The sequence below is a fragment of the Callithrix jacchus genome, chromosome 1 (assembly GCF_049354715.1).
Source record: "Callithrix jacchus isolate 240 chromosome 1, calJac240_pri, whole genome shotgun sequence".
NCBI lineage: Eukaryota > Metazoa > Chordata > Mammalia > Primates > Cebidae > Callithrix > Callithrix jacchus.
The window spans coordinates 149,753,283-149,775,441 of NC_133502.1; the positions used below are offsets into that span (position 1 = coordinate 149,753,283).

Sequence of the window (22,159 nt, forward strand, 5' to 3'; positions counted from 1 at the left end):
CTCAGAATTTGAGGGCAGATTTTACAGCAACATTTTTATTTGCAATAGTAGCTTCACCAGATAGTTTAACATTAATCAATTCATGCTAATTTCTGAAATGGCGAAAGCAGACTTGATCTTCATTCTCCTGGTAATTACCGTTTGTTTTCCATGTGGTATCTAATTTCATATTTTGCCTTGAATGCTTGCCAACTTATTGGAACTGTTTTTAAAAATCTTTAAAGCAGAAGTAAATGCTCAATTTCAATGATAAGTGGTTTTCTATTCCTAGTACATTTTTAACTAAAATTTGTTGATATGACTTTATCTTGTTTTTTGTATTTATCAGACATTCTCAACATGGTTCATACTGTACCATCCTGCAGACCTAGTTCTTATTTTCTGCTTTGCTGTTGCCATTTTCAAATCTTACAATCACATCCAATTTCACTTTCAGACTTGTCACTTTTTATTTCTGTTGCAATTTCATCTTTGTTAGCCAGTTCCCTCATTTGATTATCCAGTTTTGCAAAAACATCACTTGAGGTTGGTTATCACTGGGAAACAATGAGGCAACACAGCTACATACTTTGCCGTTTTCACTTGACCTGTTTAACAGATGCTCAGTGACTGATCGCCAACAGACTTTGAAAGAGTGGTGTGGATGGTCACTGCTCATGAAGCATCTCTTATTTACGTGGTGATTGAAGACTAGAGAGCAAAATTTTTATTTTATGTAATCAATCACACTTATAATACTATTCTGTGTTAACTGAAATTGAACCGTTATTGTTGGAGTCTGCTGTTATTTAACCAAATTGCAGTAACTGAAATTTGCATATTCCAGAATTAGGCATAATGAGGATGAGGACTGCTTGTATATAATATTTCAGAAGCTTTACTTCACCAAGTTCCAAAGTGAAGACAAATTTTGGATGAGCTACTGAAATGAAAAAAGCAATAACATGGGGGAAAAAAAAGAAAGAAAAGCAATGACAAAAAGGTGTGTGTTCTAAGAAATTCACGAAATAAAGGTGATCAAATAGTGTTTCTTGTTGCTTGGAAAAATATTTGAGACCAAAGAAAAATGGAAAATATATATATATCACATATAATTAAATGTCTAGATTATAACAAGCTAATGGGGTGGGGGAGAAGAGAGGAAGAAGGAAAAGATATGAGAACATGCTAAACTTTTTGTCTCATTAGCAGGAAAATTGCATACCAATTTTTAAAAGGACAAAGTTAAAAGCAACTAAAATCAAATATGTTCTTTTAGAGGGGTACAGCTAGATACAAGAAAACTACATCAAAATAAAAGCAAAGGAATGACACATGTGATTCAAGATGATGGCTGTGGGGTTGTGGGAGGCAATGTGTGGGACAGGAGAAACTATATATTAGTGTAAGTTATTGTTGGGATCCTAGCTTTTGTTTTGGAGGTGTGATATACAGCTCAGTGACTGCTGTGAGATATATGTTTCCTAGGATTTGTGACTTCCATGAAAGCTTAAGCCAGACACTATTTAGCTTCTCTTTCATAAGGAGTTGGGATGTCTTTTAATAATGGCAATAAAGCCTATTATTTTATGTATTTATTTTAAAAATACCTAACTTTTATTTTAGATTCAGGGGATATATGTGCAGGTCTGTCACATGGGAACTCTGTGTGACACTGAGATTCGAGGTATGGATGATCCCATCACCCAGGCAGTGAGCACAGTACCCAATAGGGAGTTCCTCAGCCCTTCCTCCCTCCCTTCCTCCTCTAGCAGTCTTCATTGTCTATTATTCCCATCTTTGTGTCCATGTGTACTCAATGTTTAGCTCCTACTTATAAGTGAGAATATGCAGTATTTGGTTTTCTCTTCCTGTGTTAATTTGCTTAGGATAATGGCCTCCAGCTGCATCCATATTGTTGCAAAGGACATGATTTCATTCTTTTTTATGGCTTCATAGTATTCCATGGTGTATGTGTAGCACAGTTTCTTTATCCAGACCATCTATTTTTTTCCCTAAGTTATTGAGGGTACAGGTGGTATTTGGTCACATGAGTAAGTTCTTTAGTGGTGATTTGTGAGATTTTGGTGCACCCATTACTCGAGCAGTATACACTGCACCATATTTGTAGTCTTTTATCCCTCGCCTCCCTCCCACTCTTCTCCTCAAGTCCTCAACATCCATTGTATAATTCTTATGCCATTGTGTCCTCATAGCTTAGCTCTCATGTATCAGTGAGAATGTTCTCATACAATGAGAATGTTCTTATACAGTGTTCTCATTCAATATTTGGTTTTCCCTTCCTGAGTTACTTCACTTAGAATAATAGTCTCCAGTCTCACCCAGGTCACTGTGAATGGTGTTAATCCATCCCTTTTTATGGCTGCATAGTATTCCATTGTATATACATACCACAGTTTATTTATCCATTCATTGATTGATGGGCATTTCGATTGGTTCCACAATTTTGCAATTGTGAATTGTGCTGTTATAAACATGCATATGCAAGTATCTTTTTCATATAATGACTTCTTTTCCTCTGAGTAGATACCCAGTAGTGGGATTGTGGGATCAAATTGTACTTCTACTTTTAGGTCTTTAAGGAATCTCCACAATGTTTTCCATAGTGGCTGTACTAGTTTACATTGCCACTAGCAGTGTAGAAGTGTTTCCTGGTCACCACATCCATGCCAACATCTACTGTTTTTTGATTTTTTGATTATGGCCATTCTTGCAGGAGTGAGGTGTTATCACATTGTGGTTTTGATTTGCATTTCCCTGAGCATTACTGATGTTGAGCACTTTTTCATATGTTTGTCGGCCATTTGTATATCTTCTTTTGAGAATTGTCTATTCATTCATGTCCTTAGCCCACTTTTTGATGGGATTGTTTGTTTGGGATTTTTTCTTCTCCCCTCCCCTCCCCTCCCCTCCCCTCCCCTCCCCTCCCCTCCCTTCCTCCCCTCGTCTCTCCTCCCCTCCCCTCCCCTCCCCTCCGCCCCCCTCCGCCCCCCTCCCCTCCCCTCCCCTCCCTCTCCTCCCCTCCCCTCCCTCTCCTCCCCTCCCCTTTCCTTTTTCCTTTCCCTTTTCCTTTCCTTTCTTGGAATCTCACTCTGTCATCCAGGCTGCAGTGCAATGGCATGATCTTGGCTCACTGCAATTTCCACCTCCCAGGTTCAGCTGATTCTCCTGCTTCAGCCTCCTGAGTAGCTGGGATTACAGGTGCATGCTGCCACACCTGGCAAATTTTTTTTGTATTTTAGTAGAGATAGGGTTTCACCATGTTGCCCAGACTGGCCTCAAACTCCTGAGCTCAGGCAATCCACTGGCCTTGGTCTCCCAAAGTGCTACGATTATAGGCGTGAGCCACCATGCCCAGTCATGTTTGTTTGTTTCTGACTGATTTGTTTGAGTTTGTTGTAGATCCTGGATATTAGTCCTTTGTCAGATGTATAGATTGGGAAGATTTTCTCCTACTCTGTGGGCTGTCTGTTTACTCTGCTGACTGTTCCTTTTACCATGCAAAAGCTCCTTAGTTTTATTAGGTCTCAGTTATTTATCTTTGTTTTTATTGCATTTGCTTTTGGGTTATTGGTCATGAAATCCTTGCCTAAGCCAATGTCTGGAAGGTTTTTTCTAATGTTATCTTCTAGAATTTTTATAGTTTCGGGTCTTAGGTTTAAGTCCTTAATCCATCTTATGTTGATTTTGTGTAAGGTGAGAGATGAGGATCCAGTTTCATTCTCCTACATGTAGCTAGCCAGTTATACCAGCACCAATTGTTGAAAAACGTGTCCTTTCCCCGCTTTATGTTTTTGTTTGCTTTGTTGATGATAAGTTGGCTGTTTCTGGTTTTATTTCTGTGTTCTTTATTCTGTTTCAATGGTCTATGTGCTTATTTTTGTACCAGTACCATGCTGTTTTGGTAACTATGGCCTTATAGCATAGTTTGAAAACAGGTAGTGTGATGCCTCCACATTTCTTCTTTTTGTTTAGTCTTGCTTTGTCTATGTGGGCTCTTTTTTGGTTCCATATGAATTTTAGAATTTTTTTTTTTCTAATTCTGTGAAGAATGATGTTGGTATTTTGATGGCGATTGCATTTAATTGATAGATTGCGTTCGATCATATGGTCACTTTCACAATATTGATTCTCCCCACATGAGCATGGCATGTATTTCCATTTGTTCGTGTCATCTGTGATCTCTTTCAGCAGTGTTTTATAGTTTTCCTTGTAGAGGTCTTTCAACTCCTTAGTTAGGTATATTCCTAAAAATTATATTTTATTTTTTGCAGCTATTGTAAAAGAGGTTGAGTTCTTGATTTGATTCTCCGCTTGGTCACTGTTGTTGTGTAAAAGAGCTACTGATTTATGTACATTAATGTCGTATCTGGAAACTTTGCTGAATTCTTTTATCAGGTCTAGGAGCTTTCTGGAGGAGTCCTCAGAGTTTTCAAAGTAAATGATCATATCGTCAGTAAACAGTGACAGTTTGACTTCCTCTTTACTGATTTAGATGCCCCTTATTTCTTTCTTTTGTCTGATTGCTTTGGCTAGGACTTCCAGTACTATGTTGAAGAGTAGTGGTGAGAGTGGGCATCCTTGTCTTGTTCCATTTCTCAGAGAGAATGCTTTAAACGTTTTCCTAATCAGTATTATGTTGGCTGTGGGTTTCTCATAGATAGCTTTTATTGCATTAAAATATGTCCCTTGTATCCTGATTTTGCTGAAGGTTTTGATCAAAAAGTGATGCTGGATTTTGTTCAATGGTTTTTCAGCATCTATTGAGATGGTCATGTGATTTTGGTACGTTAATCCATCCCTGCATCTCTGGTATGAGACCCATTTGATCACAGTGGATTGTCTTTTGATAAGTTGTTGGATTGGGTTAGCTAGTATTTTGTTAGGGATTTTAGCATCTATGTTTATCAAGGATATTGGTCTGTAGTTTTCTTTTTTGGTTGTGTCTTTTTTTTTTTTTTTGGTTTTGATATTAGAGTGATGCTGGCTTCAAAGAATGAATTAGGGAGGGCTCCTTCTTTCTCTATCTTGTGGAATAGTGTCAAAAGTATTGGTGCCAATTCTCTTTGAATATCTGGTAGAATTCTGCTGTGACTCTGTCTGATCCTGGGACTTTTTTTGTTGGTAATTTTAAAATTACCATTCCAATTTCACTCCTTCTTATTGGGTGTCTAATTCTTTCTGATTTATGCTAGGATGGTTGTATTTTCCCAGGAATTTATCCATCTTTTCTAGGTTTTCTAGTTTATGCATGTAAAGCCGTTCATAGTAGACTTGAATGCTCTTTTGTGTTTCAGCGGTGTCAATTGTAATATCTCATTTCATTTCTTAGTGAGGTTATTTGGATTTTCTCTCTCCTTTTTTTTTTGGTTAATCTTGCCAATGGTTTATCAATTTTATTTATCTTTTCAAAAACCAGCTTTTGTTTCATTTATCTTTTGTTTTTTTTTATTTGTTTCAGTTTCATTTAGTTATCCTTTGATCTTGGTTATTTTCTTTCTTCTCCTGGGTTTGGGTTTGTTTATTCCTGTTTCTCTAGTTCCTTGGAATATGAGCTCAGAGTGTCTGTACTCTTTTAGTCTTTTTGATGTAGGTTTTCAGGGCTATGAACTTTCCTTTTAGCACCACCTTTGCTATATCCTCGAGGCTTTGATAAGTTTATGATTGTTGTTCAGTTCTACGAATTTTTAAATTTCCATCTTGATTTCATTTTTGACCCAAAACTCATTCAGGAGAAGGTTATTTAATTTCCATCTATTTGCATGGTTTTGAAGGTTCCTGTTGGAGTTGGTGTCCCATTTTATTCCATTGTGATCTGAGAGAATTCTTGATATAATTCTTAAATTATTGAGACTCAGAGAATGCTTGATATAATTTTAATTTTCTTAAATTTATTGAGGCTCATTTTATGGCCTATCATATGATCTTTCTTGGAGAATGTTCCATGCACTGTTGAATAGAATGTGTATTCCGTGGTTGTTGGATGAAATGTTCTGTATGTCTCTGTTAAGTCCCTTTGTTCCAAGGTATAGTTTAAATCCATGGTTTCTTTGTTGACCTTCTGTCTTGATGACCTGTCCAGTGATGTAAGTGGAGTTCCCCACTATTATTGTGTTGCTGTCTATTTCATAAGTCTATTAGTAATTGTTTTATAAATTTGGGAGCACCAGTGTTAGGTGGATATATGATTAAGATTGTGATAGTTTCCTTTTGGACAAGGCCTTCTACCATTATATGGTGTCCCTCTTTGTTTCTTTCAACTGCTGTTGCTTTAAAGTTTGTTTGTTTGATACAAGAATAGTTAACCCTGCTTGCTTTTGGTGTCTATTTGCGTGAAATGCCTTTTCCTGCCTCTTTACTTTAAGTTTATGTGAGTCCTTATGTGTAAGTTGAGCCTCCTGAAGGCAAGAGATAGTTGGTTGGTGAGTTCTTATCCAATTTTTGGTTCTGTATCTTTTAAGTGGAGCATTTAGACCATTTACATTCAATATTAGGATTAAAACCTGCCCCAGGCTACCCACCACCCAGCTGTAAAAGACAAGGGCTTAATTCTTCCCCTGCCTGTGGAGTCTGCACACTAGATTTTTGCTCTCCCTTTTCACCCCTTTCTTTCTTTTCTTTTTTTTAATTGCATTTTAGGTTTTGGGGTACATGTGCAGAACATGCTAGATAGTGGCATAGGTACACACGTGGCAGTGTGATTTGCTGCCTCCCTCCCCTTCACCCACATCTGGCATTTCTCCCCATGCTATCCCTCCCCAACTCTGCCCCCGCTGCCCCGCCCCATTCCCCCCAATAGACCCCAGTGTGTAGTGCTCCCCTCCCTGTGTTCATGTGTTCTTATTGTTCATCACCCACCTATGAGTGAGAATATGCGGTATTTCATTTTCTGTTCTTGTGTCAGTTTGCTGAGAATGATGTTCTCCAGATTCATCCATGTCCCTACAAAGGACACAAATTCGTCATTTTTGATTGCTGCATAATATTCCATGGTGTATATGTGCTACATTTTCCCAGTCCAGTCTATCATTGATGGGCATTTGGGTTGGTTCCAGGTCTTTGCTATTGTAAACAGTGCTGCAATGAACATTCATGTGCATGTGTCCTTATAGTAGAACGATTTATAATCCTTTGGATATATACCCAGTAATGGGATTGCTGGGTCAAATGGAATTTCTATTTCTAGGTCCTTGAGGAATCGCCACACTGTTTTCCACAATGGTTGAACTAATTTACACTCCCACCAGCAGTGTAAAAGTGTTCCTATTGCTCCACATCCTCTCCAGCATTTGTTGTCTCCAGGTTTTTTAATGATTGCCATTCTAACTGGTGTGAGATGGTATCTCAATGTAGTTTTGATTTGCATTTCTCTAATGACCAGTGATGATGAGCATTTTTTCATGTTTGTTGGCCTCACGAATGTCTTCTTTTGTAAAGTGTCTGTTCATATCCTTTACCCATTTTTGAATGGGCTAGGTTGTTTTTTTCCTGTAAATCTGTTTGAGTTCTTTGTAAATTCTGGATATCAGCCCTTTATCAGATGGGTAAACTGCAAAAATTTTTTCCCACTCTGTTGGCTGCTGATTCACTCTAATGACTGTTTCTTTTGCTGTGCAGAAGCTGTGGAGTTTGATTAGGTCCGATTTGTCTATTTTGGCTTTTGTTGCCAATGCTTTTGGTGTTTGGTTCATGAAGTCCTTGCCTACTCCTATGTCCTGAATGGTTTTGCCTAGATTTTCTACTGGGGTTTTTATGGTGCCAGGTCTTATGTTTAAGTCTTTAATCCATCTGGAGTTAATTTTAGTGTAAGGTGTCAGGAAGGGGTCCAGTTTCTGCTTTCTGCACATGACTAGTCAGTTTTCCCAACACCATTTACTAAAGAAGGACTGCTTTCCCCATTGCTTGTTTTTGTCAGGTTTATCCAAGATTGTATGGTTGTAAGATATGTTGTGTTGCCTCCAATGCCTCTGTTCTGTTCCATTGGTCTATATCTCTGTTTTGGTACCAGTACCATGCTGTTTTGATTACTGTAGCCTTGTAGTATAGTTTGAAGTCCAGTAGTGTGATGCCTCCTGCTGTGCTCTTTTTGCTTAAAATTGACTTGGCTATGTGAGCTCTCTTTTGGTTTCATATGAAGTTCAATGTGGTTTTTTCCAGTTCTGTGAAGAAGGTCATTGGTAGGTTGATGGGGATAGCATTGAATCTATAAATTACTGTGGGCAGTATGGCCATTTTCATGATATTGATTCTTCCTAACCATGAACATGGAATGTTTCTCCATCTGTTTGTGTCCTCTCTTATTTTGTTGAGTAGTGGTTTGTAGTTCTCCTTGAAGATGTCCTTTACGTTCTTTGTTAGTTGTATTCCTAGGTATTTTATTCTCTTTGTAGCAATTGTGAATGGCAGTTCATTCTTGATTTGGCTCTCTTTAAGTCTGTCATTGGTGTATAGCATTGATTGTGATTTTTGCACATTGATTTTATATCCTGAGACTTTGCTGAAGTTGCTTATCAGTTTCAGGAGCTTTTGGGCTGAGACGATGGGGTCTTCTAGATATAGTATCTGCAAATAGAGACAATTTGGCTTCCTCCTTTCCTATTTGAATACACTTTATTTCTTTTTCTTGCCTGATTGCTCTGGCAGAACTTCCAGTACTATATTGAATAGGAGTGGTGAGAGAGGGCATCCTTGTCTAGTGCCAGATTTCAAAGGGAATGCTTCCAGTTTTTGCCCATTCAGTATGATATTGGCTGTTGGTTTGTCATAAATAGCTTTTATTATTTTGAGATATGTTCCATCAATGCCGAGTTTATTGAGGGTTTTTAGCATAAAGGGCTGTTGAATTTTGTCAAAGGCCTTCTCTGCATCAATTGAGATAATCATGTGGTTTTTGTTTTTGGTTCTGTTTGTGCGGTGAATTATGTTTATAGACTTGCATAGGTTGAACCAGCCTTGCATCCCTGGGATGAATCCTGCTTGATCATGGTGGATAAGCTTTTTGATGTGCTGTTGCAATCAGCTTGCCAGTATTTTATTGAAGATTTTTGCATCTATGTTCATCATGGATATTGGCATGAAGTTTTCTTTTCTTGTTGAGTCTCTGCCAGGTTTTGGTATCAGGATGATGTTGTTCTCATAAAATGATTTGGGAAAGATTTCCTCTTTTTGGATTATTTGGAACAGTTCCTCTTTGTGTGTCTGGTAGAATTCAGCTGTGAACCCATCTGGACCTGGGCTTTTCTTGTGTGGTAGGCTCTTAATTGCTGCCTCAACTTCTGCCCTTGTTATTGGTCTATTCATAGTTTTGACTTCTTCCTGGTTTAGGCTTGGGAGGACACAAGTGTCCAGGAATTTATCCATTTCTTCCAGGTTTACTAGTTTATGTGCATAGAGTTGTTTGTAATATTATCTGAGGATGGTTTGAATTTCTGTGGAATCTGTGGTGATTTCCCCTTTATCGTTTTTTATTGCATCTATTTGGTTGTTCTCTCTTTTCTTTTTAATCAATCTGGCTAGTGGTCTATTTTGTTGATCTTTTCAAAAAACCAGCTAGTGGGTTTATTGATTTTTTAAAGGGTTTTTCATGTCTCTATCTCCTTCAGTTCTGCTCTGATCTTAGTTATTTCTTGTCTTCTGCTAGGTTTTGAGTTTTTTTAATCTTGCTCCTCTAGCTCTTTCTATTTTGATGATAGCGTGCCAATTTTGGATCTCTCCACTCTTCTCATGTGGGCACTTATTGCTATATATTTTCCTCTAGAGACTGATTTAAATGTGTCCCAGAGATTCTGGCATGTTGCATCTTCATTCTTGTTGGTTTTGAAGAACTTCTTTATTTCTGCCTTCATTTCATTGTTTATCTAGTCAACATTCAAGAGCCAGTTGTTCAGTTTCCATGAAGCTTTGTGGTTCTGAGTTAATTTCTGAATTCTGAGTTCTAACTTGATTGCACTGTGGTCTGAGAGACTGTTTGTTACGATTTCAGTTCTTTTGCATTTGCTGAGGAATGATTTACTTCCAATTTTGTGGTCAGTTTTCGAGTAGGTGTGATGTGGTGCTGAGAAGAATGTATATTCTGTGGATTTGGGGTGGAGAGTTCTGTAAATGTCTATCAGGTTTGCTTGTTCCAGGTCTGAATTCAAGTCCTGGATATCCTTGTTAATTTTCTGTCTGGTTGATCTAATATTGACAGTGGAGTGTTAAAGTCTCCCACTATTATAATGTGGGAGTCTAAGTCTCTTTGTTAGTCATTAAGCACTTGCCTTATATATCTGGGTGCTCCTGTATTGGGTCCATATATATTTAGGATCATTAGCTCTTCTTGTTTTATTGATCCTTTTACCATTATGTAAGGTTTTTTTTTTTTTTGTCTCTTTTGATCTATGTTGCTTTAAAGTCTATTTTATCAGAGATGAGAATTGCAACTCCTGCTTTTTCTTGCTCTCCATTTGCTTGGTAAATCTTCCTCCATCCCTTTATTTTGAGCCTTTGTGTATCCTTGCATGTGAGATGGGTTTCCTGGATACAGCACACTGATGGGTTTTGGCTTTTTATCCAATTTGCCAGTCTGTGTCTTTTGATTGGTGCATTTAGGCCATTTACATTTAGGGTTAATATTGTTATGTGTGAATTTGATACTGCCATTTTGATTCTAGCTGGCTGTTTTGCTCATTAATTAATGCAGATTCTTCATTTTGTTGATGCTGTTTAGCATTTGGTATGTTTTTTGAGTGACTGGTACTGCTTGTTCCTTTCTATGTGTAGTGCCTCTTTCAGGAGCTCTTGTAAAGCAGGCCTGGTGGTGGCAAAATCTCTGAGTACTTGCTTGTTCATGAAGGATTTTATTTTTCCTTCCCTTATGAAGCTTAGTTTGGCTGGATGTGAAATTCTGGGTTCTTTTCTTTAAGGATGTTGAATATTGGCCCCCACTCTCTTCTGGCTTATAGGGTTTCTGCCGAGAGATCTGCTGTGAGTCTGACGGGCTTCCCTCTGTGGGTAACCTGGCCTTTCTCTCTGGCTGCCCATAGCATTTTCTCCTTCATTTCAACCCCGGTGAATCTGATGATTATGTGCCTTGGGGTTGCTCTTCTTGAGGAATATCTTTGTGGTGTTCTTTGTATTTTCTGGATTTTAATATTGGCCTGCCTTACTAGGTTGGGGAAGTTTTCCTGGATAATATCCTGAAGAGTATTTTCCAGCTTGGATTCATTCTCTTCGTCACATTCAGGTACACCTATCAAACATAGATTAGGTCTCTTCACATAGTCCCACATTTCTTGGAGACTTGGTTCATTCCTTTTTGTGCTTTTTTCTCTAATCTTGCCTTCTCGTTTTATTTCATTGAGTTGATCTTCAACCTCTGATATCCTTTCTTCTGCTTGGTCAATTCGGCTGTTGAAACATGTGTATGCTTCATGAAGTTCTCATGTTGTGTTTTTCAGCTCCATCAATTCACTCATATTCCTCTCTAAGTTGTCCATTCTTGTTATCATTTCCTCAAATCTTTTTTCAAGGTTCTTAGTTTCTTTGCATTGAGTTAGAACATGTTCTTTTAGCTCACAGAACTTTCTCATTACCCACCTTCTGAAGTCTGATTCTGTGATTTCATCACACTCATTCTCCGTCCTGCTTTGTTCCCTTGCTGGTGAGGAGTTGTGATCCCTTGTAGGAGGTGAGGTGTTCTGGTTTCAGGTGTTTTCCTCCTTTTTGTGCTGGTTTCTTCCCATCCTTGTGGATTTATCCACCTGTCGTCTGTGTAGTTGCTGATTTTCAGATTGGGTCTCTGAGTGAACATCCAGATTGTTGATGATGAAGTTATTTCTGTTCCTTAGTTTTCCTTCTAACAGTCTGGCCCCTCTGCTTTATGACTGCTGAGGTCCACTCCAGGCTCTGCTTACCTGGGGGGTCTCCTGCAGCAGCTGCAGAACAGTAAGGGTTGCTACCAGTTTCTTCTTCTGCTATCTTTGTCCCAGAATGATGCCTACCAAATGTCAGTTTGATCAGTCCTTTGTGAGGTGACTCTTTGGATATACGGGGGTTCAGGGAGCTGCTTGAGGAGACAGTCTGTTCTTTATAGGAGCTCAAGCACTGAGCTGTGAGCTCTGTTGTTCATTCAGAGCTGCTAGGCAGGTACATTTAAGCTTGCTGCAGCAGAACTCATAATCCCCCTTTTTTCCCCAGGCACTCTGTCCTGGGGAGTTACGGCTTTATTTATGAGTATCCATTGCATTGCCTTTTTTTTTTTTTCAGGGCTGTCCTGCTCAGCAAGGAGGCAGCCTAGTCACTGCCTGCAGAGGCTTTGCTGAGCTGCTGTGGGTTCTGCCCTGCTTCTGGCTCTGCCCTGCTGCTGTGTGTATTTCCCTGCAGTCCTGTTTATAAGGGTGTGGTTAGAACTGCCTTGGCAATGTTGGCCTGCCTCTGTAATGGTGGACTCTCTCTGTTATGTCAGGTTGCCTCAGCAACAGCAGCCTGCATCAGCAATGGCAGACTACCTCCGTAGGGGTGGAGTGCCTCGGTAATGGCAGACGCCCCTCCCCAACAGAGCTGGGCCGTCCCGGTTTTAGCTGTGCTTGTTATGAAACTCTCAACCCCGAGCATTTCCAATTGCTTTTTTGTTTGTTTGTTTTTGTGGGCGTGGGACCTCCTGAGCCTGATCACCTGGCTCCCTGCCTCAGAGCCCTTTTTTTTAAAGTTGAATGGTTGACTCTCTCCCAGGTGTTCCAGTTACCTGCTGAAAGGGTGCTGGGATCTGTGTGATTTCCCGTGTGGCCACCCACTGCACTGGCTGAAACAACATCACTGCGCTGGCTGAAACAACATCACTGCCCAGGAATCTTCTGGCCTGCCTTTATGTTTCGGTCCCGTTTAATCAGATGAATGGGCTAATCAGCCTTCCTGGATCTCCAATTGCCAGTTTAACAGGGCAACCAGACCAGTGTATTTTGTACAGAGAGCTGCTGCACTGTGGCACCAGCCAAAACAGCTGTGCCGGCCAAAACAGCTGCTCTGGTGACCCGTGGGCCTCCTCCACCTGGGAATCTCCTGGTCTGTGGGCAATAAAGATCCGTCTGGAAATGCAGCATCCACTCACCCTCTGCGCTTTCACTGGTAGCTGCAATCCTGAGCTGCTCCTACAGCACCATCTTGAATCTTCTCCTTCACCCCTTTCAAGTTGTTACAAAGTTCATCTAGAGAGTTCCTTCTCTCTATGGAGTTTTACCTCTGGCCACCCTCCCAATGGATCCCTGTGGTGCCAGGCAGGAATGGGCTGCTTGGGGTCCCAGTGAGCTCCTAGGGCCTCACTGCTGCTTCCTTTACTTTTTCTTTTATTTCGCTCAGCTCTCTAATTTGACTCAGCTCCAGGTAAAGTTGGAAACTTGTCCTGCAAACAGATTTTCAGCTTCTCTGGTAGGGGTGTGTGTGTTCAGGAGAGGAGGGTCTCCCTTTCCCAACTCCCCAGTTGGGCACTTACAGTTTTGGGGGGCTTTCCTGGGTCCTGCAAGAGTAGTCCTCTTCCTTCAGAGGATCTGTGGGTCCTCTTGGGATTGCTGGTTTGTTCTTGCAGTTGATTTGGAGCTAAAATTCATAATGTGAGCCCCCTCACACTACTCTGTCAAAAGTTGCAGTCTAGTCCTGCCTCTTGTCTGCCATGATGATTGCTATCTCTAGTCTGTCATTGATGAGCACTTGGGTTCAGTCCATGTCTGTGCTATTGGGAAGTGGGCACTGGTGAACCAGTGGGCATGTCTTTTTGTTAGAACAATTTGTTTCCCTTTGGGTATATTCCCAGTAATGGGAGTTCTGGGTCAAATAGTAGTTTTTTAAGTTCTTTGAGAAATCTCCAAACTGCTTTCCGCAGTCACCCTCTGTTTAAATAGCTAGGTTTGTGTTTGCTATTTGGTTTACATATTAAACCCCCTTCATATTTACTTACATGTAAATAGTTGATAAAATATTTCACTTAGAGAGAAGAGTGAATACGAGATGAGGAAGCAGAGATTACAAGTGGCAACAATTTGTGTATGTCTAAAATTGGTAATACATTGGTTTTAAATGTTTTTGATTTCTTATGAAAATAAATGTTACACATATATTCCTGAAACATACCCCATTCAGCAACATATTTTTATATTTCAAGGTTAAAAAATACAAATCTGTATCACAACTTTAATGGCTAAATAGAACTCTATATTTGAGGACATTTCATGGTTTATCTGAATTGATTCTAAAAATTTTAAGCAATAAATAATGCTATGATAAACATTTTTGTGCAGTCATATGTAAACAACTATGTGGTTCTATTTTTTTCAAGCATATAATCAAACCTGGAATAGATGAATCATTGGGTATGACATATTTTAGGCTTTTGGTACAAACTGACATTCATTTATAAATGGAAGGCTGCATAAGAAGAAAAAAAAATACAAAACAGGATGTTCAGTACTTCACATATTTTAGCATTTAACGGCTTGAAACAGCACATCTCTTTGCTGGTCTTCTAAATGTTAAGATCACATTTCAAACACACTCATTTAATTAGGCTTGGCCATCACTCTGTTGTAAGTGGTTAACTCACATAATTATTAGATTATTAATAAATAATTATTAAATAGGTAAAAATTATTAGATTATTAAATAATTATTAATAAATAATCTAATGAATATTAGATTATTAATAAAAGCAAGCACGAATAGAAAAAGAGAAAGGGAATAAATAGTCTTCAAGGTTAACTGAATATTTGAAATGTCGATGCAGTGTCAAAATTTGCTGCATTGTTTGCACATAGTCCATTAAAAGTATCTTTCTCTATATATTTTTCAAATCCCTATTACCCTGGCATCCAGTACTTTTATTTTTTAAAATTTATTTTTATTAAGTTATTTATTTTTGAGATGGCATCTGGCTCTCTCGCCAAGGCTGGAGAGCAGTGGCACAATCTCAGCTCACTGCTACCTTCGACTCCTGGGTTCAGGTGATTCTCTTGCCTCAGCCTCCTGAGTAGCTGAGACTACAGGTGTGCACCACCATGTCTGGCTAATTTTGTATTTTTAGGAGAGGCGGGTTTTCACCATGTTGACCAGGCTCATCTTGAACTCCTGATCTCAGTTGATCCATGTGCCTTGGACTTCCAAAGTCCTGGGATTACAGGCATGAGCCACTGTGCCTGGCCCCAGTTACTGTTAAAACCTTATTATTCAAGTACATGTTGCAAGTGAATCCAGCTTCTAGGCTGGTGCGTAAACTGTAATTTGAAGTTTTAGTTCAACAAGTGAAGCATAATGACTTATTCCATTTTTCTAAAGTAAATGTTACCAACCAGAACTATGCTTCAGAGGAAAAATGGGGAAAGGATGTCAGGAACTTCTTTCCACCTGTTCCAAATAAGCTCATCTGCTCCTATTTTATAAATGCCTTTGGCAGGAGATACTACCATCATTCTGCAATAAAGACGAAGCTTGAATTCGCTATGTATCAGTATGTGCATATTTAAGATTAAAATGTTTCCTGAGGTTATGACAGTGAGAAAAGAGAGTTGGCTGAGTGCTAGAAGTATCACAGGGTTGACGAGGATAACAGTCCCACTTGGAAAGGCTTTACAAGAGCTGAGGTTCCGGGGGCAGTCTCTGCAGAATTCATAGCTCTCTAGATAACTGCATTAGTCATCAATGCAATCAGCCTTATTCCTTCTTCTGAGGTGGGAAAAGGGGTGCTGATGAGGCAAGATTCTGAACATTCGTGGGTTTCTGGTTGTATACTACTGCTTTAAGACCTCCTTTTAACTGAATTTGGCCACATGCCTTTGGACACCAGAAATTCATATCTTAATACATGTTGGAGTCATTGATATACTGTATCAGTTATATCGATAACAATTCTCCCTTATTGATCCTAGAATAATTTAAAAGAAAATGAAAAGACTAGACATAATTATGAACCACACATGACAGTAGATACACAATTAAGTAACAAACGTTTTACAAACTTAAGTAATATCAGACCCCTCTTTAAAGGAAAACGATTTTCTCACGGGCCATTTAGTGTTTACTTAAGGTATTTTAATTGTAATATTAAAGTGTATAAACTTGGTATGCATGCTTTATGCTTATACAGCTTACAAACAAAAACACACTTACAAATTAAATATAAACAAGGCTACAAAGCCAAATAAGCTTAAAGCTAACAACATTTACTTAATGTGACACTGGATGTTTTTGCTAATATTAAGGCCCTCCTTGCCATGTGTATACAGCATGACATAGATTCTTTGGAATTCAGTGATCCATCTCATCACACTTGACTGCTCATTGGGAAAGATACACAATCTTTATTCATGTCTTGAAACTCCTGTAAGCTCCAAGTGTAAGTTGGTGTGCTTGGGTGTGCCTAATTAGGTACTGTTGCCCCAAAATCTACACTCAGAATTGTACTAAATAAGCACAATTACCCAGGGTTAGGATAAGATTTATTGCATTTTTTAAGTTTAAAAAGTAAAAGTGAGATCTTAGGCACTGCCCATGGCCTCTTTGGACCCTTCTATTTCTCTGCATTTCTGGAAACTCATTTTAACTGCCTTCTAGAATTCTGTATCAGTCAGCAAAAATATTTTTACCAAAGTTTGAGACAGACAATTTTCTTTCAGTTAGAAGTAGTTATTTCTACCTTGCTTGTATGGGGAGAGGTCTCTAATATGCAGTCAGTCATGATAGTTCTTGGGCTTTGTCTCCTGTCCCGCTTGCCCACCAAAGCCATAAAACTCTAAATTCTCCTTTACCTATTTTGACAAATGGCCTCAGCTGAAATCCAGTTTTAGTCCACAGCTTGTTTCCTGAAAGATGGTCATGCCATGCTTCTGGAAATGGAAATTCCAAATCTTACCTTTGTAATTACGTGCTGTACCCCCATCCCCAATGCCTGATGCAAGCATTTCAGTGATGCTATTCTTTCTCCTCCAAGGCCAGGTGGATTTCTAGTTACACAGTAACAGTAATATGGAAGAGTAGACCTACCCAGTGAAAATTCACAAAGACAACCTGGCTTCTGCTTTCAAATTCTCATCCTCTAATGAAAGAATCATAGCCAGCACAAAAGCATAATAGAAATAAAAATGATAATAATATTAGAAACCCAAACATAGAATGTCACATGGCTGGACATAAGGACATAAAAGATCAATTCTATGATTGTAACGTAGATACCTTCTCAGCTTTTTTTTTTTTTTTTAACTTGAAGTTCAGAGGCACATGTGCATTTGTTACATAGGTAAACTTGACATGGGGGTTTGTTGTATAGATTATTTGCTTATCCAGATATTAAGCCTAGTACCCATTAGTTATTTTTCCTGATCCTCTTCCTCCTCCCACTCTTCACTAGGCCCTGGTTTGTGTTGTTCCCCTCTCTGTGTCCATGTGTTCTCATCATTTAGCTCCCACTTATAAGTGAGAATATGCAGTATTTGGTTTTCTGTTCCTGTGTTAGTTTGCTAAGGATAATGGCCTCTAGCTACATCCATGTCCCTGCAAATGACATGATCTCATTCATTTTTATAGCTGCATGTTGCATGGTGTCTCTCAGCCTTTTTTTTTTTTGAGACAGATTTTCACTCTTTTTGCCCAGGCTGGAATGCAGTGGTATGTCCTTGGCTCACTGCAACCTCAACCTCTGGGTTTAAGTGATTCTCCTGCCTTGGTCTCCCGAGTAGCTGGAATTACAGGCGCCCACCACCATGCCCGGCTAATTTTGTATTTTTAGTAGAGATGGGGTTTCACCATGTTGGCCAGGCTGATCTCAAACTCCTTACCTCAGTGATTTGCCTGCCTTGGCCTCCCAAAGGCTGGGATTACAGGCGTGAGCCACCATGCCCAGACTTCTTTTGGCTTTTTAAGAGAGCATTAAACTAAATGGGGCTCTTCTGACAATTTGTGACTACCAGTTAGCTCTCATGTTTCCATAGACAGCTAGGAGACCTTGTCCTCACTCTTTAAAAAAGGGAGACCTGGCTCTGGCTCCCCTGAGTAAGCCATCTCCCTGGTCTCCAGAAGTTAAAAAGTAAGAGGGTTGAGCATGATGTAGCATAATGGAGCAGGTGATCTGGAGAGGAGGCAGGGGTATGGAATGAAGGAGAAAGCTGTGGCAGGGGTGAATGGCAGGAGAAGGGAAAGCTGAGGACAAGAGGAAGGGTCTGGTTGTTGTAGAACACTCTCAGGTGTACCTGGACATCATCCCGTAGAGCAGTGTTCCTTAAATGTGCCCGGATAGGAAGCATAATTACAAAAGTAAGAACTTGCATTTTCAGAGAGCTTTACCCTGGAAATTCTGATTCAGCAAGTCTAGAGCAAGAGCTATGGAATCAGAATGTTTCTGTTTAACAAGTGACACCATGCTAAATAAAATACAACTTGTCTAAAAAACAGATAAATAAGGGAGTCCCTGAATTATGTCTGGCACACAACCCAATCCAGAGTTCATGGAATATTGGAATGCATGGAGATATAACAATCTTAGAACACAACATTTGTAAGGAGTGTAGAAAAAAAAATAAACAAAAATCCAAAATATCTTAATTGTGTCCATTTTGAGAGCATTAAGCCTGCCCTCAGTAGTTGTCCAGGTTTTTAAGAGTTAAGGTGAAGAAGACAGGACATGACAGATGTACTCTGCAACCAAAGCTTTAGAAGGGGAACTGGGGAAGGAGGCGTGTTGCCTTATGCCACCTCGTGGCAAAACTGAGTAGTTAATGAAGACAGGCTGGAAATCACATGACTTGGGTCCTTCAACTAATATTCATGAAGTCATTTGAAAAAAAAAATCACTTAAAATCTGAGTCTGTTTTCTTCTTTTAAAAAAGATTACTGTTTGCTTAAGTTATGTTTTTGATACAGGCAATGAGACTTTAAAAGTGCAATAAAATATTAAGTATCCTTTTTATCATTGCTAATGCTGTTTTCCCATTTATGAGTGAGGGAAAAACTTATTTTTCCAGGGATACTCCTTTTTCTCTTGATTAAGATGCTGAATAGAAGGTAGCACATCAGAAATGAATAGGGAATGTTGTCAATGAGAGCAGTCGCTGCTATCCTCTTCATCTATACTATCTTCTCAATTCTCTAGGGTGAGACAGGCTATTGTGAAGACATCAGATGGTTGACTGAGGCTTTCAGAAAAGACAGATCTCACCAGTACCTGCAGAATATGGTTACCTACTATGATGGTTAATTTTATGTGTCAACTTTGCTGGGCCACTGTGCCCAAATAGTTGGTCAAACATTATTTTGAATGATTCTGTAAACGTATTTTTTGGATGAAATTAATATTTAAATTGGTAGACTAAAGCAGATTGCCTCCACAATGTAGGTAGGCCTCATCCAATCAGTTGAGGGCCTTAATAGAACAAAGACTGACCTCTCTCAAGCAAGAAGGAATTCTGCTAGCAAATTGCCTTTAGACTCAAACTGCGAATCTTTCCTGGGGCTCCAGGTTGCAAATTTGCCTTGTAGATTTTGGTTTATCCACCACAATCTTGTGAGCTAATTCCTTATAATGTCTCTCTCTCTCTTTCTCAAATATCTTTCTACACACACACACAGAATTGATTTTATTTTCCAGAGAAATGTGACACCTGTGATGGTGTTAGATAATTGGAACTTTTCAGAAAGACATATCTCCCAATTGCTAGAGAATATGGTTACCTACGTGGTGAGAACTGAAAGTTACTAGAAAAGTCTGCTCTCTTTTTAGAATCTTCTCTAGCACTCTCAAAAGTGGGTTGAAGTTAGGGGTCACCTAACTCAGTTGATGTGGCTCCATTTCCCTGAGATTCTCTTGGTTCTGCCCATACCTGTGTGGTTGCTCCATTCTCAAGGATGGTAGCAGGAAGGCTCCAACAGTTTCAGCCTCACACAAAAAATCTGGAGGATAAAAAACTTCTTCAGTTCTAGTATTCAAAGAAATTCACCCTGATTAAACTGTCCATTGCTGACTAGGACTCTGGCTTGGGAAATGGAGCTCAATATTTAAAACAATCCTTGGAGATTGCAGTTTTCCCTAAGATTTGTGGAATCAAAGGGGCTATACAGATACCTGAAAAAAAATTCCTGGTTCTGTTAAGGTGAGGGAAGGGGAGTGGATGTGGGGTAGACACCAATAAAGTCAATCTGACACTTACCTAGTACCGGCAATTGATTGATCACAATATAACACACAAGTGATGATACTCGAGTTAAACTAAACTGGTGCTAACAAACTCATAAAGAATAGTGGGGATTATGGTAAACAAGAATAACATGATTAATAAAAGAGAAGCCACGCTGAGTGTGGTGGCTCATTGCTGGGTGCAGTGGCTCATGCCTGTAATCCCAGTACTTTGGGAGGCCAAGGTGGGCGGATCACCTGAGGTCAGGAGTTTGAGACTAGGCTGGCCAACATGGTGAAACCCCATCTCTACTAAAAATACAAAAATTAGCTGGATGTGGTGGCATGCTTTTGTAATCTCTACTTGGGAGGCTGAAACATGAGAACTGCTTGAACGTGTGAGGTGGAGGTTGCAGTGAGTGGAGATGGTGCCACTGCACTGCAGCCTGGGTGACAGAGTAAGACTCTGTCTCGGAAAAAAAAAAAAAAAAAAAAAAGAGAAGCGCTACTCTGCTCTAGGCAATGTGACCATGCAAAAATATAACCCTTCTGTTGAAAGATTGCCAACATTTTCCAGAGAAACTGATGACTTGGATTTTTATGTAAAATAGACATATATTAAATATTGGCAACTAAGTTCGTTTTTGTTCTTGTTTTTAACCACACAGGGCAGTCAATACTGTCTAAAATAAACAAAGCATAACGTTTGCTAAATGCAGTCTGTGAACCTCTACTTTACAAGCTCTGGGCCAGTAAAACCATTACTTGCCATTCAGTGGTTCTATGAATGAAAGGCTTGCTAAGAGTAGAGGAACCAAAGAAGATGAGATAATGAGTGTCATCGTCTCAAACAATGCTTTTCAGCCAGTGTGGCCACACACATGCTCTCAGGCTCCCACTTTACTGAATGAAATGTGAAGTCCATTTGGAGCCAGTTAATTCTTTCCAAGATAGTCAAGGTGTTTTACTGCCAGGCACCATGAACACTTGTTTTCCTGGTGTTGACTGTCTTACTTCATTCACAGATAAGCCCTAGTAGGTACCGGGAAAAAAGTCTTCACACTACCAGAAATCCAGTGTAGATCAGGTTCTTTTTTTCCAAGATGCCTAAATTCTATTTTTTTAAAAAAGATTTAGCAATCATTCTTCCGTTTCTGGACACTTAGATGATGTCATTAGCTAGTTTATCATTGTTCTGCGAGGCATACGGCTTTTTATTGATAGTTTAGATTCATTACCGTCCTATCATTAAAACGCATTTAGTTTAACTGAATGGAAAATAGCAGTTTGTCATAAACTTAAAAAAAAATCAATGCTAATTAGCTGAAAATAGACTAGTACTGAGATCAGCGACTAATTCATTTGAGTTTATCTTTTTCCTGGACAATTTCTTGTTCCAAAAAAGGCACAAGAGCAGTAGTTTATCAATCCTGTTAACGAATTAGAATATAGCAGGTGGAAATGTAGGGCTTGTTGGGAAGGGATGAGGGGAATGCTTTTTTAAAAAAGCTTTTGACCAGGCCCTACCCTAGAGGGACCAAAACTCCCTAAGTGATTATAATGTGTGGACAGGGCAGAGTGCTGTTCCTTGCGTGGGGAAAAATATCCCCAAGACCTGAAATTCCTCAAATTCTCTCAAGAACTCTTCATTTCTGCACGAAGGGGAATCAACGAAAAATTTTCTGATGTGGCCGAGGCTAGTAATTTCCCCGGAGATTGACGGGACCATCAGCCAATCGGCCGTCTGAACGAGTCACGGTAACCCCAATGACAAGCAACAGAATGAGGAACTTTATCTTAGCAGAAAAACCATATCGCAGTAGCAAAATTCAGCAAGTCAACAAAAGCCAAGGACTCTCTCTCGGACATCAACGAGGCCCGGGTACTCCTGGAGGACGTAGCCAGTAGAGAGTGCTGCCCTTACCCAGAGTTGCTAGAGCGGCGCCTCTTGCTCAAATGGCTCGCACCCTCTCCGCGCGTCACTTCCGCCCGGCGGTGTCTTACCGTCCTACCGGCTGGGTTGAAGCGACTTCC

General features: G+C 39.6%; 1 protein-coding gene and 1 long non-coding RNA gene across 15 annotated transcripts in view; one reads left to right on the plus strand and one right to left on the minus strand.

Annotated features, from left to right (window-relative positions):
* Positions 1-22,109, minus strand: part of LOC103794268 (uncharacterized) — a 25,511-nt gene extending 3,402 nt beyond the window's left edge. For both annotated transcript variants that reach the window (XR_004727856.3, XR_001913057.4), the window contains exons 1-2: positions 22,050-22,109; positions 19,833-19,902 (exon numbers count right to left, since the gene is read on the minus strand). This is a non-coding gene — a long non-coding RNA (uncharacterized LOC103794268). The remainder of the gene's footprint in view (positions 1-19,832; positions 19,903-22,049) is intronic.
* RNF20 (ring finger protein 20) overlaps positions 1-22,159 on the plus strand; it is an 86,408-nt gene that overhangs the window by 37,117 nt on the left and 27,132 nt on the right. The window lies entirely within an intron of this gene.